This window comes from Portunus trituberculatus, chromosome 41, assembly GCF_017591435.1.
Source record: "Portunus trituberculatus isolate SZX2019 chromosome 41, ASM1759143v1, whole genome shotgun sequence".
NCBI lineage: Eukaryota > Metazoa > Arthropoda > Malacostraca > Decapoda > Portunidae > Portunus > Portunus trituberculatus.
The window spans coordinates 9,998,488-10,012,158 of NC_059295.1; the positions used below are offsets into that span (position 1 = coordinate 9,998,488).

General features: G+C 43.1%; 2 long non-coding RNA genes across 3 annotated transcripts in view; both read left to right on the plus strand.

The window, feature by feature from the left end:
* Positions 1 to 5,594: 5,594 nt before the first annotated feature.
* Positions 5,595 to 13,671, plus strand: part of LOC123516850 — an 18,699-nt gene continuing 10,622 nt past the window's right edge. Inside the window, exons 1-3 of one of the 2 annotated variants that reach the window (XR_006678299.1) lie at positions 5,595 to 6,254; positions 6,415 to 6,566; positions 6,932 to 6,968. This is a non-coding gene — a long non-coding RNA (uncharacterized LOC123516850). Of the gene's footprint in view, positions 6,255 to 6,414; positions 6,567 to 6,931; positions 6,969 to 13,671 lie in introns of those variants that run through there. The other variant, XR_006678300.1, reaches the window with a different exon arrangement.
* Positions 7,098 to 7,756, plus strand: LOC123516852. Its single transcript, XR_006678305.1, has 3 exons — positions 7,098 to 7,114; positions 7,336 to 7,559; positions 7,697 to 7,756. It is a non-coding gene; the product is annotated as an uncharacterized LOC123516852 (long non-coding RNA).

Genomic DNA, 13,671 nt, shown 5'->3' on the forward strand with positions numbered 1-13,671 from the left:
GACTGACTATCTGGCTGACTGACTATTTGGCTAACTGACTGAATGACTGAATGATTGACTAACTGACTGTCTGACACACTGGTTGATTGTCTGTTTGACAAACGGCGCCTGTCCTTGGCAGAAAAAAGCATCGCGCGGTACGAAGGCGCTTAGAAGTGTACCGTAGGAGGTATGTGGTGCGCGTGGCCAGGCACGTGTTGCCGTACGCGAGTGTGCACGTGTAGCGACCTGACAAGTGTGTAGAGAACCAATGAAGACGACAGAGGCAAAGGGAATCGGATAAGCGCCTGACACCACGTATATGTCACCCACGATTCCACCCACGCCCACGCCCGTGCTACGTGGGTCCGAAAGCGTGTAGATCGGGAGGGATGTGTCGTCAGGGACTCCCTGGTTGACACAAAACAGTAGGCGAAGGTTGGCGATGCAATTGATGGAGCCGTTGTGTCCCTCGCCTATCACTGACACACTCCCGTTCATGAGGGCGAAGGTGGGCAGGTGCGGGAACTGGCAGTGGTTGTGGTGGTGGTGGTAGTGGCGGTGGTGTTATTTATATGCTTGTGTGAAGATAGATGGATAAGCGGGTAATTTGATGGGTTGATAGATACGGAAATGGACAGTTGGACAAACAAACAGATAGATGGATAGGCAGGCAGATAGATAAGTCAATAAATTCGTATATAAATAACAATATAGATGTGTATGTAGATAGAAAAAAGTCTATATTCCTCTACTTAGTGTCCTGTCACCCTGGTTTATTGTCAGAAATACTCGTATATCAGGCGGTAGAAATAGAGAATGAGAAAAATAGTACAGTCTGCCTTTTAAGCACCTTGTTTATTGCCTCGCGGGAGTTGCCAACACTCGCTGTACAACAAGATACAATTTAATATTTCCTGCTTTGACAAATAACAAAAGCTGGACACGATAACGAAGAGGAAGATGTCACAATAACCAATAAATCGACATGTGGTATTTGTATAAATATAGCGTCTCATTAATAAGAGATTTAGTAACAGATAGTTATCATAAACATATATACATGCGTCCTGTCTTCACAGACAACCTTTTGCTACGGCAGTAGTCTGTAGCGGTGGTGGTGGTGACAACAGTTGTGGCGGTGGGCTATACTGACCCATGCACACCCACACCCAGAGACACACACACACACACACACACACACACACACACACACACACACACACACACAAATAAAGTGAAGTGTTGCTATATTACCGACAGTTTTCAAAGCACCAAGAGCACCAAAGCATCAGTATGAGAAACCGTGCAAGCCTTCACCACACTGCCTAATCTTCGTCTATTAAAGGTATTTATAAGGCTTTCCACTTAATGTTATGTTTCCTATACATAAGAGAGTGAAAACAGTACGCAAATATTTTAAAGTAATGGTATAAGGACCATAAAAAGAGCCATGCGTCTGTATTACCCTCTAATATTTGTTTCCTTCACTTACCATAGACCAAACATGTGTCAGAATGCAGCCACAAGTCTAACATTCCATATCTAGTCAAAATTTCTCTGTGGCTTAATTTTGGTTTGGTGAGATGATAAAGGCTATATATGGATGTCCTGCCGCCACTGTTCCCAGGGTTGCCTCAGGGCCGCCCCCCGGCGGTCCCCTAGCCATCACCCTACCCCCGCCATCACCTCCATCACCAGCCAGTTGGGTCAAATACTTTTTTCGAATATTTCCTGACGGTAATATTACGCTTCCATGGTATGTTTTATGGTTTCTATAAATGTTTCGTCGTGTTTGAAGTGTGTTCCGCGCCTGTGCTGGGTAAATATGTGGCGTTTAGTGGTGTTTTATGGCGTATGTTAAAGGCTTTTAACGCTCAAAATTTCCCACTTGGAATTTTGAGCTTTTTCATTTCAAGGTATAAGTGGGCCTTTATGGTAGCAAAGAGTGCCTGTCCTCTTTTAAGTGTGAAATCAATCTATTGAGTGAAATATGTGGACTTTGAAATGGTGTTTGGTGCTGTTGTAAAAAGCTCTTATTTTTCTTTATTTTATTTGCTCACGTTTCTGCTTCTCGGTCTAACACGCTGTAGAATGCCCTAAAAGATAGCTCAGACTCCTGAAATGTGATAAAATACACGCCAAGTGAAAATGGCTTGACTTTACAGGACGTTTTAAGAGATTTATGGGTTAAAATGTTTTGTACTTTTAACGTACTTAATTTAGACCTTTTTAAAAACCAGTTAAGCTGGAGATATTTTGATATTTTGAAAATTAGTTTAAGTATTTATCACGTCATAAAATAACAAGCATTTGGCCGTGGCTTCGTTTTTTCTAAAAGTCATTTTTGAAATCAAATGATTTACGTAATTTAGCCGAGTCCCCCCGTTCCCGTTCTCTCGGATGACCACAGCCCAGGTGGTGACTCACCATAGCCCAGGCTGGCGCCACTTTTCCAAATCCACAGTTCGTCAATATTTTGCCTAATATCTAGTGATTTCTACGTGTTTTCGCGTGTTTCTAGGTTCAGGTGTGTAGATAATTGTAGCAGAAGGAGGAAGAAAGGAGAAATAAAGGAGGATAAGGAGGAAGAAAGGAGAAAGGGAGGAGGAAGAGGAGCAGCAGCAAAGCCACAATACTTAAGTCACCCTCCATTTCCTGAATATTTTGTCTAATATCTAGTGTTTTGATGTGTTTCTAGGCTCAGACGTGTGGATGGAAGGAGTAGGAGGAAGAAGGAGTAACAATGGAGAAGGATGAAGAAAAAATGAGAAATAAAGGTGGAATAGGAGAAGAAGCCAAGGTGTAATATTTAGGTAAGTGTCCCTTTTAATCCTAACGTTCTTTATAATGCATACTGTTGGTTTTGGGATAGATTTGGGGTATTTTAAGCTTGTTCATTAGTGTTGCAGGCTGTTTGGAGTGTTATAAGTATGCTTTGGGGTTCATTTCGTTTGTTTTCAGTATATGTTAGATCTTTTAGGTATATTTTACGTATTTTGAGAGTGTGGATTGAGGTGTGTGTGAGTATTAGCATGTTTTGAGTGTGGTTTGGAAGAACTTTGAGGGATTGGTTGGTGTTCTGAGTGGGGTTTGGGTTTATTATGAGTGTTATAAGTGGTGGGGGGGGTTAGTGGTCTTTTGGGTGTGTGTGGGGGATATTTCAGTAAATATTGGATGTTTCTAGTGAGTTTGGAGGTATCTTAACCTGTTCTGTGTTTTCTTAGTGTGTTTTGGAATGTTATTGAGTTTTTTAAGAAGTTTTGGGTATGTGTGGTTTGCCGTGGGTGTGTGTAAGAGTGAATTGGGCCTATACAAGGATTTTTGAGTATGTTTTGAGGCCATCAACAGGCTAGCTCAGTGTCAGTGGGCCCTTATAACAAGTGTCCTTCATCATTGATTACCCGCTTCGTTCCCAGGTGACGACAGGCAGAATGAGGTGGACGTAGCGGAGGCTGTGGGCAGTCAATTCACGGTGCAGATTACCTACACCTTGCACCACGCTGACTGCCCGCCGCTGTTCACTAAAGTCGGGCAAGCCTGTATCTCCGTGTTCTGCCCTGGATATAGGAGTAAAGTAAGTTGTGGTTTTTGTTGTTGTTCTTGTTTTTCTGTTAAGATTTATTTACTCTCTCTCTCTCTCTCTCTCTCTCTCTCTCTCTCTCTCTCTCTCTCTCTCTCTCTCTCTCTTGTTCTCTCTCTCTCTCTCTCTCTCTCTCTCTCTCTCTCTCTCTCTCTCTCTCTCTCTCTTCTCTCTTCTCTCTCTACTTCTACTACTCTACTACTACTACTACTACCGTTCTTTGAGTGAGGATAGGTAGTGTCAGGTCACGACGCGTTACGTCAGGTAGTGTCAGGTCACGACGCGTTACGTCAGCAGGTTCCCACGACTGTCCCTTCTTGCATATATTCTGACCTGCTCTGTTTGATGAGGTGACATGGGGCAAGACTTACCCACCAGTTGTATGGCTCTATCGGGGCGATGTGATGGAGCTGAACATTGATTTATCCTTTTACGCCACCCTCGTGCAACACTTCAACCACCACCGTCAGTGTGTGTGTGTGTGTGTGTGTGTGTGTGTGTGTGTGTGTGTGTGTGTGTGTGTGTGTGATAAGTAGAGGTGATGAGACGAACGGTCGTGTAGGTGAGTGCGTGATGTACAACAGGTAAAGGTGACAGGACGAGCGGTCATGTAGGCGAGTTAGTGAGTGTGTCTTGGTGGTGTCTGATTCACGTGGTGAGTGGATAGTAGTAGTAGCAGTAGTGTAGTGTTGTTCACTACACACTGGAGTCAGTCAGGCGTTCATGTCTGGTGATGATTGTAGTAGTAGTGTTGTGGTGTTCACTACAGTACCCCTCTTCCCCCAAACAAAGGAGGAATGGCGTTGGCTGCGCGCAGGAAACCGCTCTGTGTTGGGGCGGAGATAACAGCGCAGGTGGGGGCATGAGTCAGGGACAGTTGGCGGCCTAGGGTACGGGAGGCTTGTCTTCGGGGTCCGCGGTGCCTTGGCGTACTGCTTCACCTCAGTCGGTGGGACTTTACTTAGTCGTGGTTTAGCTTTCGTATGGGGAAATGTTTCTGCTTTCATCCTATGAAACATGGAGGATCAGAAAAAAAAAAAAACAACACTACAATCGGGTCATGCAAAAAATAGGTAAATAATTAAAGAGATTAAAATTTTATTTATCACTGATATAAGAATAATTCTTACAGTTAGACCATATATACATATATGAGTACACTGGAAAAAAAAATGAAAAAGTTATTTACATCTCGTTGTTTTCATCCTCTAATTTTTTAAGTATTTTTTTTCAAATGTTCCAATCTTCATTCTTAAGTAATTGAAAAATTTAGTCTCATCATCAATATGATGAGGAAATAAAGTATGGAACTCTCCTTCACTCTTTCTATCTTTCAGCATAGTTTGAAGCCACAATCTCCTCCTTTTTTGCTTTCTTTCTTCGTCTTCGTTAAGTGGAATGGCGATCACTGCCAAATCAGATAGAGAAAAGTCACTCATCCTCCGTCACTGGTGGTGTGACTTCCACTAGTGTTGAAGGAGAGGAAGGGATGGGACCGATAGCGGTGGTGAGAGCAGACCGTACATGTGAATGCACCAGGACCTTGACCAGAGCGAAGGAGCGGAGCAAGAGCATAGGACCTTGACCAGAGCAAGAGCGGAGCAAGAGAACTTAGCGATAGTGTGAATCAAGCCTTAGCCTCAGGAGGTGAGGGGCTTCGGCGCCGCGTCGGGAGCAAGCTTAGTTTAGTAGTGGTGTTCACTGTAGTGGTGTTCACTGTGTGTGTGTGTGTGTGTGTGTGTGTGTGTGTGTGTGTGTGTGTGTGTGTGTGTGTGTGTGTGTGTAGGGATGATATTGGTAACTTGGGTGTCTGTAATGTGTTTTGGGTGAGCTTTTTATATTTTGAGGTGTTGCAGGGTGTTTTGGGTTAGTTTTGAGTGATTTAAGTTGTTTGTGTGTGTGTCAGTTGTGTATGGTGTGTTTTGTGGTGTGGTGTCAGTATTGGTGCATACTGTGTGCTTGTAGTGAATTGTAAGTGCGTTTATTGGTACTATGAGGTTTTTCATGTTGGCAGTATCCAAGGGATTTGACAAAGCTAGGTTCAATGATTTCAAATTGTTGACCAATATAACAGGTTCGGCAGTGTTCCAAATTGATATGGACAGTAAACTGAACAATTGTTTTGGTATTTTGTAAGCACGATCGACAATTTGGAAGTGATCATTTAGTGGGTAGGTTTGTGTGTGGGTGGGGTTAATTCACAGTACATAAGCCGGAGAACATTAAGATGAAAATAATGACAAATATTTAATGTGATTCGCAATGTATATAGAGGTGGATGAAATTGAGCAACCTTGCTTATTGTAGGCAACATTAATGAGGACCTTTGACTGTCTGTGTGGGAGTGTAAATTTTGTTGTTTGTCGGTTACTTGTATTTCAAGGAAACACGGAGAGCTAAGATGAACAGCATTGTGGTAACTTACTGCTAGGGTTTCTCTCTTAAAACACCATCTAGTCAATCTAAATTTACCTTACGATAGTCTAAACCATGAATAATAGTGATGTTAAAATACAAAGCCAGCATTTCACCCACAGAGTGCAATAGTGGCAGAGCTGCAGACGACCCCCGCACGTAAGAGCAACAACAATCAGTCAGTCAGTCAGTCAGTCAGTTCTCCCACAGTGCTGGCAGTGGCATTCCGAAGCAGCGCATGTGTGACGGCATCAATGATTGCTGCAGTAACGGAGAGGTGAGGAGAAGGCCTTGCTTTTGTCAGTATCACGCAAGGCTTAACTCATGCCCTGAACTCCTTTGTTTCATATAAAAGTTGCAGACTTTCTTACATTGTATACAGTACAATACAAAATCACAACTTGACAGTACTGAAGCAAATGCCTTTCTTGTGGCAGGATGAGTTTGTGCAGCTGTGTGGCATTGAGGAGTGCCGGGAGAAGAATGTCGGGTGTGTGTGAGTCTGTTTACATCAACACTCGAGAGTCATACTACTGCCAGTGCCGGCCATGCAGGGTACAGACTCGTGTCAGAAAGTTCAAGTGTGAAGGTGAGGCCTCCTGAACTGTCAATGTCACTCTACGGTCTGTCTTCTTAAACTTGTCAGTCCTTCACCTCTTCATTTAGCAGCAGCCTAAAGAAGTTAGTGTGGTATTCAAGGGTACTTTTGTTATTGTTGGCATACATCAACATGCATTTTGTCTCACGAGTATTACTAAGATCAGCGATTTACGGATAGGTTGTTCTTTATGATTAAGTATAATTTAATCTTGCCATATGCATTTGTCATGAGTACTGATATAATTTTTGTAGTTTTCCTCAACGTATTGTTGAATGTGTTCCTGGAATGCGTGTAAATCTATCCTTAAGTTGTAATAAATCTGTGTTTCTGAGAGTGTAATTCTCCACCCTCAGACGTTGACGAGTGCGTGGAGTCGCCCAGATCCTCTCCTGTGGACCATCCCCTCAGCAGTGTTCGATCCGCCCAGCAGCAGCAACGGTCATGAGAAGGTGGTCATTGAAGTGTCAAGTCCCCAAGCTGGCATGGTGGTGGGTGTTGTGCTGGGCTCCCTTGGGGTTCTTTGCCTAGCTGTTGGGGTAAGTCAAATAGTTTTTCACTTCTATATACTGTGGGGTCTTGCTCTGGATGTGTTGTGGCTGTGCTGTGGCAAAGATGGCGTAATTAAGCAGTGGGTGAGATTCTACCAAACTTTAAACAATTCTAAATTGTTCTTGACACAGAGAATATTCCATTACTGTAAAGTTAGCCGACTGATACTTTACTTTTTTTTTTTTCATCTCACCTGCAACATTTTCAGTGTACAGATGTTTGTTGGGTTCCTGAAGATGCGTCGACGTGTTATCATCCACGCAAGCTTCCCCAACCCAGCCAGTGTACCACAAGAGAACAGGCATTGAGGAGGACGGGAGGAGGGATCGAGCGGCTGCATGCACTATATTGAATGGGACGGCATTACATTCTTCCCACAGTTGTATGACTACACTGAAGGAAGCCCAGAATAAAGTGTTGAGTGACCATGATGTGAGTATTGTGGTTTGTACATTACACTTTTATCTCCTCGTGTCTCATTTTAAAAGGTTTTGTACTTTCTTGTTGTTTTTTTTTCAGGACTTATTAATGTTGACGCCATTTCAATGTTGTTCCATCTCTTGTTCCAGGAATCAGTACTACTAACGCCAAAGAAGTGAGGGAAGTGTTTGGAGTGAGCGTGCAAGACGTACAACAGACACCAGACTGCTACTGCCGGTGTAGCCAAAGGAACAAGAGGAGGCAGGAGGAGGAGGAAGAAGAGGAACAAGAGAGTGATTCTTGGAGACGTACCAATGAAGTTCTGCAGGTTGGCCACAAATCTTCATTACTGGTGTAGTGTATTTCATTGATCATTTGTAGATTGGGTGGATAAATTTGTAGATTTTGTAGACAGTTGTAGATGTGAAGTGGGTAAGGTTTTTTGCCATGCCTTATCTACACCAGCAGAAAACCGTGATATGTAGAAGTTGTGATAGAAGCATTGTGATAGGAATATACCGTGTACATATGCATAGAGAATTTAAAAGAGGAGAGTGTAGACCAAGAGAGGAAAGTAACCTCTTTTAGAGATTTCAGTGAAAGTTTTGCTGTAGCGTTAGACATATCAAAGGCTTTTGATAGAGTCTGGCATAAAGCTTTGATTTCCAAACTGCCCTCCTACGGCTTCTATACTTTTCTCTGCAACTTTATCTTAAGTTTCCTTTCTGACTGTTCTATTGCTGTTGTGGTAGACGGCCACTGTTCTTCTCCTAAATTTATTAATAATGGAGTTCCTCAGGGTTCTGTCTTGTCACCTCTCTCTTTCTATTATTCATTAATTAACCAAACTTGTTGTCCTATCTACTCCTACGCTGATGATACCACCCTACATCTTTCCACGTCCTTTCAGAGACGACCAACCCGTCAGGAAGTCAACTGATCACGCAGGGACGCCAAAGAACGCCTGACTTCCGATCTTTCTAAGATTTCCGATTGGGGCAGAGAAAATCTATAGTTTTCAATGCCTCAAAACTCAATTCCTCCATCTATCAACTCGACACAACCTTTCAGACAGGTATCCCCTCTTCTTCAGTGACACTCAACTGTCTCCCTCTTCCACAATGAATATCCTTGGTCTGTCCTTTACTCATAATCTTAACTGGAAACTTCACATCTCATCTCTTGCTAAAACAGCTTCTTTAAAGTTACGTGTTCTGAGGCATCTCCGCCAGTTTTTCTTGCCCTCAATAGCTTACTCTGTATAAGGGCCTTATCTGCACGTGTATGGAGAACTCTTCGCATGTTTGGGGGGGTTTCAGTTACACAGTTTTACTAGATAGGGTGGAATTAAAAGCTTTTCGTCTCATCAACTCCCTCCTCTGACTAACTGTCTTCAGCCTCTTTTCACCGCCGAAATGTTGAATCTCCTCTCTTATATCGCTATTTTCATGCTAACTGTTCTACAGATCTTGCTATCTTCATGCCTCCCCTCGTCCTGCGGCCTCGCTGTACAAGGCTTTCTTCTTCTTCTCATCCCTATTGTGTCCAACTTTCCAACGCAAGAGTTAACCAGTACTCTCAATCATTCATCCTTTTCATTGGTAAAATCTGGAACTCCCTACCTGCATCTGTATTTCCGAATTCCTGCGACTTGTCTTCTTTGAAGAGAGAGATATCGAGGCATTTGCTCCCTAGTTTTGGCTGACGCTTTTCCACTTTTTAGAGAGCCAGCACTCAAGTGGGCCTTTTTTTTAATCTTTTCTTTGTTTCTTGCCCTTGGCTGGCGCTCTTCCTACATGAAAAAAAACCTCTCGGGACACGAGTCCTCTGCTCATCACTCATCATTCCTGTCACCTATCATGATCGTTTATGCCTTAAGGAGCAAATGACCAACGTGTTCACTCCATGCTGGAATTCACCATGCATGGAGAAACACTTAGTGAATGAAGATAACGTTCCTTGTTAGGAGACGCCATCTTCTTAGTGAGGGAGTGTAGCGAGCATGCTGGCTAGTCACACATCACCAGCTGTGCGTCGCGTTGTGTCTTGCTGCCAAGCCATGACAGTAAATTAGTACCAAGTAGTATGTAGTTGTTAAGGGTAGTAGTAGTAGTAGTAGTAGTAGTAGTAGTGGTTGTCACTCACACTATTGCAAGGTGTGTTCAAGTGTGAAGGTGAGGCCTCCCTGAACTGTCAATGTCACTCTACGGTCTGTCTTCTTAAACTTGTCAGTCCTTCACCTCTTCATTTAGCAGCAGCCTAAAGAAGTTAGTGTGGTATTTTGTTATTGTTGGCATACATGAACATGCATTTTGTCTCACAAGTATTACTAAGATCAGTGATTTACGGATAGGTTGTTCTTTATGATTACGTATAATTTAATCTTACCATATGTATTTGTCATGAGTATTGATATAATATTTGTAGTTTTCCTCAACGTATTGTTTAATGTGTTCCTGGAATGCGTGTAAATCTATCCATGTTGTAATAAATCTGTGTTTCTGAGTGTAATTCTTTACCCTCAGACGTTGACGAGTGCGTGGAGTCGCCCAGATCCTCTCCTGTGGACCATCCCTCAGCAGTGTTCGATCCGCCCAGCAGCAGCAACGGTCAGGAGAAGGCGGTCATTGAAGTGTCAAGTCCCCAAGCTGGCATGGTGGTGGGTGTTGTGCTGGGCTCCTTGGGGTTCTTTGCCTAGCTGTTGGGGTAAGTCAAATAGTTTTCACTCCTTTATGCTCTGGGGTCTTGCTGTGTATGCCTTTTTGCTGTGTTGTTCTGTGGCTAAGATCTCGTAATTAAGATGTGCATGTGATTCCTCCAAAATTTAAACAGTTCCCAAATAATTCTTGACACATTGAAAATATTCCAATACTGTATAGTTAGTCGACTCATTCTTCAGAGGTTTTTTTTTATTTATTTTTTTTTTTATCTCACCTGCAACATTTTGACTCTAAAGATGTTTGTCAAGTTGTTGAAGATTCGTCGACGTGTTATCATTGTACCACACGGGCTGGGATTTTCATTGAAGGAAAACTCTCTTCCAAGTCAATTTTACATATATTTCAAATATAGTAAAGTACATTCGAACAAAAAACGATGAAAGTGACGCGGCACTCTGAACCAACAACAGAGAAACACGAGAGGCACCCTTAACACTCTCTCCCCACTTGAATACACCACTTAACTCCACATAATGACACCCTCGATTATATTACCACGAAACTCCGCTGCCCTGATCACATTACCCACCTGATCAGAGACCCTCGCTCACCGTGACGCGTCCACACCCCACCAATGTCCGAGTAGAGTGCCACTCCCTTCATCCGAGATCGCGTCCTTTCCTGCCCCCCACTCAAATCTACTGCCCCGCGTGCCAATTCACACAATGTTAAATACCCTGCCTTCCTTACTCTATTCCTCCTTATACATGTTGTAGTACACTTCATGCTAACACTAATATTTCTACCATGCACAACATTCCAAAATCCCTACTCATAAAGTTCCTCCGCTCGTATTAATTATGCGTTTGGTACGGCAGTTTTCCTCCTTAGGCCTACAGAGCCACCCACGCAAACCCGATCCACCTTGGCTCTCCTTAATATACCATACTTATCGTTACATCATCCACAATCCTTCCCCAACCCTGTGTACTACAAGACAACAGGCATTGAGGAGGACGCCATTTCAATATTGTTCCATCTCTTGTTCCAGGATTCAGTACTACTAACGCCAAAGAAGTGAGGCAAGTTTTTGGAGTGAGCGTGCATGACATACAACAGACACCAGACTGCTACTACTGCCGGTGTTGCCAAAGGAACAAGAGGAGGAAAAAAAGGAAGAGGAAGAAGAAAAGGGTGATTCTTGGAGACGTACCAATGAAGTTCTGAAGGTTGGCCACAGATCTTCATCACTGGTGTAGTGTATTTCATTGACCATTTGTAGATTGGGTGGATAAATTTGTAGAATTTGTAGACAGTTGTAGATATGTAGCGGGTAAGGTTTTTTGCAATGCCTTATCTATAGCAGCAGAAACAGTAATATTTAGAAGTTATGCATAGCATTGTAATAGGAGTGTACAGTGTACATATGTATATAGTATTTAAAAAAGGAGAGTGTAGACCATGAGAGGAAGGTAACCTCTTGGGTCACGATTCCTCTGCTCATCACTCATCATTCCTGTCACCCATCATGATCGTTTATTACTTAAGGACCAAATGACCAACGTGTTAACTCCATGCTGGAATTCACCATGCATAGAGAAACACTTAGTGATAACATTCCTTGTTAGGAGACGCCATCTTCTTAGTGAGGGAGTGTAGCGAGCATGCTGGCTAGTCACGGAGGATGACGACACGATGTGTCTTGCTGCCAGGCCATGACAGTAAATTAGTACCAAGTAGTAGTTGTTAAGGGTAGTAGTAGTAGTAGTAGTGGAGTGCTTCTCACTCACAGTTTTGCAAGGTGTGATGTAGACGTGGCTGTGTCTGTAGTGATCACAACAACCTGTTCCTTCTTGTGTGTCTCGAAGAAAGATCACAAAAGTGTCTTTTTTGTTTTCTGTTGTGAAGCACAAAGGTATTGTTACGTGTTTCCCAAGATGATGTTTTGTGAGTCTTTCAATGCAATACTTAATTTAAGTGTCTGGCCAGTGTCTTGTAACGTGGTGCAGTTTTTGTTACTTGTATTTATTTTTCATACCTACTGATATGACGATATCTTGTGAATGATACTCCTATATATTTCTAATGGCAACACAATATCTCTTGATATAATAAAATGCATAATGTATCGACTTGTTTTCCTATCAGTTGAAAGAGATGCAAAACAATATCTGGTTTGCAAGTGAAGCGAAATTAGTCAACAATTTGTTGCATGGCGCCACAGCGTCTGAGGTGATATGATGCCACAATATAGTTGCATGAAAATACTAGTAGTAATGTGTAAACTGACACACTCCCGTTCATGATGGCGAAGGTGGGCAGGTGTGGGTGTTGGCGGTGCTGGAGAAGATATTTACATGCTTGTGTGTAGATAGATAGATACATAAGCTGGTAATTTGATAGGTTCATTCATACGTAAATGGACAACATTTCGATGGTGTATACACTGCTACAACAATAAACTTATCAATCAATCAATTAAACATCAATCGGATTTAAAAGGTGAATGATTAGAGGGTGGCGATCGAGACTCCCGAGACAGGTTTGCTCTGCGTCACTGGGAGGGATAAACGGTCAACGGGGCCCTATACTGATTAGCCTTTGTGTTAGTCAAGCCAATTACTTCGTCTAGGAACATTTGTAGCATGTACAACAATGATTTGGCGATCTTTTTGCGGCTTTTCAAGGTGGATCTGGTGACGTAGAATATTTCCATTTGGCAACTCACCACCACCACCACCACCGCCGCCAGTGACCAGACGTCCTTTTCCTCACCAGACACGAGACCTTGGAACACTGTGACCGCCTCACTTGCCCCACCTAGTCCACAAGCTCCACCTGCTCAGTGAAAAGGTGAGTCTATTAATGGAGTGGAGGTAACAAACGTGATGAGACACTGATGGGACGGTAATGGGGCGGATAATTTAATAGAAAGCTGTATAATAATGCACTGAAGGGGTGACGTGACGTGTGGGAGTGAGTGGATAGTGAAGGGTAGTTAATTAATAGGGCCACAGTGTCATTAGTGATGGGACGGTGATGGGACAGTGACGGGGTGGACAGGCTGTACTAGGAAGGTGTGTCGTGCATTGAAGGAGTCACATGTGGACAGTTAGCTGGTGGAGGGTAGTTAAGGTAGTTAATTAGGCGTATGGTAGTTATAATGCGTGGGGAGGGTGGTGGTTGCTTTAACAAGAAACACAAGAGGGCATGGCGAGGTGGACTGCTGGAAGATAATTACACTGAACTCTGCTTTATGTAGTGCATCAATCACCACGACAAGATGGAGACACTCTTTGTAACAGTTACACGCCGCCACCTGACACTTATAGTAAACACCCTTATCTCTCTCTCTCTCTCTCTCTCTCTCTCTCTCTCTCTCTCTCTCTCTCTCTCTCTCTCTCTCTCTCTCTCCTGCCAGACGTCAGTTTTCTCCGGAACACGTGGATCTGTGTGTCTTGAGT